Raw genomic sequence first — 3382 nt, forward strand, 5'->3', positions numbered from 1 at the left:
AAACTGGGGATTATTCACAGACACGCAAGCGTCAACGTAATGTACGACTCAATCCATTGGATTATGGGCGATCAGAAGAAGCAGCCCTCTCACAGTCAGAAAAATTTCGGGTTCAGAATTTCCTTCCAGCAATTGATCAGTTCCTGAGTTCACTGAATCAACGGTTAAAGGCCTATGAGGAAACCTGTTTACTTTTCGGGTTCTTGTTAAAACTGGAGTCAATGAATTGTAACGAAATTGAAGCAGCTGCAGCAAAATTGGTTGCTGAGTACAAAAATGATTTAGATCAAACACTTGGAGTTGAACTTGTGCAGTTTACAGCATTCTTCACTCAATTTCTTGAAGACGAAGATGATGAGAAAGGGAGGGCACATTACCTTTTCAAGCTGTTGATAGACAAGAAAGTTGTAGATACATTTCCAAATGTTGAAATAATGCTACGGATGTACTTGCTGCTCTTGGTCACAAATTGTTCTGGTGAACGTTCTTTCAGTAAAATGAAGTTTATTAAAAACAGACTTCGTACTACAATGTGTCATGATAGGCTCAGCCACCTGGCTTTGATGAGTATCGAATATGACATCCTCAGAGAGATTGACTTCGAAAAGTTGATCAAAAACTTTGCAGCGGCCTGGTCACGTAAGGTGCCTGGTCTGTAAATAAAGGTAATGTTTATTTTCTATTTTGCAATTGATCAATGTTTGTGTTCAATATATCCATTATCCATGGTCGATGGCAGTTATTTTTATTAAAATTCTTGTTTTTTCCAACATGTTCATACTTTTGTTATAATTTTATCAAATTCATTAAATTGTTTATTTGTTTTACTATTGGATGCAAAACTTCAATTTTATTTATAGTTGAGTTAATACTTATTCTGAATCTATCTGACCTTGGACTTAAAGAAGCCTATACATGCATTCTTGGACAGAACCATTATTTGAGTAGAAGTTTATCTGATTAATAATGCAAAGAATCATCTCTCTGTAATAACTAATAATATATTCTTTTCTGTGAAGTCTCTTGAAAATTTTTGACGTGTGGTAGTAGCTATATCATGGCTGGTCGACTTGAAACCACATGAATGACTCCTGTCATGTCTCACTTTTGTGTGTGTGTGTGTGTGTTGGGAATTTATACACTATCAATAAAATTACAGTTAATTAAAAAATTCTCAATGTTCTAATTTCCTCAATATAACTGCATATGGCTTCAAAATTCTCCAAAGAAGTGTTCAAATTTCAAAATTTTCTCGGGGGGCTTACAGCGCCCCCCGGAACTCCCAGATATTTAGGCTCGCTTCACTCGCCACCCCACCCTCTTGAGTAGTTATAATGAGGGGGGGCCTCCACAAAGAGGCTGCCCATGGGCCTCCACAGGTCTAAATCCCGCACTGTATATGATGCTTTCGACATATACTCAATACATCTTGAATGCTCTATCTCACTGTAGGTATATGTAAGGGCTGTAACGAGCTGCCCTGGACCTTCCCCCTGAGAGCTGACGCCTGAGAGTTTTGGAGGCGAGCTAGACTGCTTCACTCGGGCCTCGCACTGGTGAGGGGCGGATCACTGCGTTCCCAGAACACTCTACAGTGCTGGTTAGAAGGAAGATTCATCTACGGCCGTAGGAAATAACTGTACTTTGTTTTATTGATTATGCTTTGTTTTAGTAATTGTGTTTGACTCCAGTGCTGTTTATTTAATGTTGGTGAGATTGGTGACAGAGTTAAAATTTTTGTGAATATTTCTTAGTAAAGAGATATCCTCTCTTCCGGTTGTTTATTACCCCTTGGAAAACCATTGTGCTTGACTTTCCTTTGATAAGATCCTGATTAGGTTGGCAAGGGATTTATATCCTACAGGTCAGGCTACTCATACACGTTATCTCTTAAATTTAAATTCACTTTGTAAGAGAGATTTCAGGATGTTTAAGAGAAATTAGATGACACCTATCGCTAGAGAAAACACGTCTCTCTCTAGGGGTAACTCATCAGCTTCACACATGATTTGTGAACGGTGGAGCATAATATGAATAATTAAGTGTTGAACATACTAGCTGTGCTCTTGTGACCATGACTCACCGACTGCTGTGCGTCGGAGCTGCTTCCCCAATTCTCTTGGTGTTGTCTGGTATTTATTTGCATTACTTATGTGGCTGACCTGTATTCGACTCCACAGACAAGTTATTCTTGTTATGATTGTTAGGTATAATGTTTAGGATGTCTAATAGGAATTTAAGTTACTAATCAGTTTTGCCTTGTAATGTTCGTGTGAGAGTTTTCCTTGTAAATATATTGGTTTGTTGTAAGTGTATTTTTCAATCTGGGTTTTCTCCTTCAAAATTAAACAACAATTGACCTATTGAAGCCTGTCGAGAGCACTTTTAATAATAAGAGCATTAACGTGATTTATTTATACGGATCAGTATTCTCTCAACCTGACTTAGATCGCCAATTAGTGGGGGCCTGACCTTGGAGGTATCATGTAAACATTTAATTACATTTAAGCATTTAATTTACAGCCATGGGAGATTTTGTTCTTAGTGAATTTGTGGAGGATCCTTCAGGAGAACGATTAAAAAACAGTTTAATTAAGAAAGATGACTGGATTACATTGGCAAAGACATATAAAATAGAATTCAAAGCTTCAGTGACTAAGAGTGTGATTAAGAAGTCGGTCAATTGTTGATTAACTGAGAATTATATTTTACCTGATTGTGCTTTGGAATTATGTGTTGAGAATACCTCTGAGTTGATAACATTAAATAAATTAGAAATGGAAAATGCAAAAAAAAAACCACAAAGACAACATAAATATCAAATGTTACATAAGGTTGTCTAGTCCTACTGCGCAGGTGAGTACTCCCCAGCCAGAGGTCTCTGATTTAACTAAATATACAAAAATGGTGTCATTTGATGAACTCGATCCAGAATTATTTTCTTGCAGTTTGAGAAGGTAGCACAATCACTTAGTTTTCCTCAGACTCATTGGACAATTTTAGCTCAAACATCTTATGTACAGTAGGTAAAGCCCGCACTACTATGTGTCACTTACTGAAGATCAAGTTAAAGATTATAATGGCACCACGAAGAAGGCAATATTACAGAACTATGATCTTGTACCAGAAATGTGTTGGCAAAAGTTTAGGAACCTTAGAAAAAATTATTTTCAGTCTTATTCTGAATTTGCAAGTAAGAAGGAAAAATTGTTTAATCGTTGGTTGACAGCTGCTGATGTCCAGGATTTTGATAAATTGTAGGAGTTGATGTTGATTGAAGAATTTAAACGACAAATTCCTAATCCTGTTGGATTGTATTTAGATGAAAAAGATATATCTGCATTGTCAAAGTCAGCCACATTAGCAGAGAATTTTGCTCTTA

At 36.9% G+C, this 3382-nt stretch overlaps 1 long non-coding RNA gene across 1 annotated transcript; it reads left to right on the forward strand.

Moving 5' to 3' along the window:
* The first annotated feature begins 9 nt into the window (after positions 1–9).
* Positions 10–1772, forward strand: LOC121877526. Its single transcript, XR_006091012.1, has 2 exons — positions 10–665; positions 1453–1772. It is a non-coding gene; the product is annotated as an uncharacterized LOC121877526 (long non-coding RNA).
* The last annotated feature ends 1610 nt before the right edge of the window (positions 1773–3382 follow it).

This window comes from Homarus americanus, unplaced genomic scaffold (assembly GCF_018991925.1).
Source record: "Homarus americanus isolate GMGI-L3 unplaced genomic scaffold, GMGI_Hamer_2.0 scaffold24716, whole genome shotgun sequence".
Taxonomy (NCBI): domain Eukaryota; kingdom Metazoa; phylum Arthropoda; class Malacostraca; order Decapoda; family Nephropidae; genus Homarus; species Homarus americanus.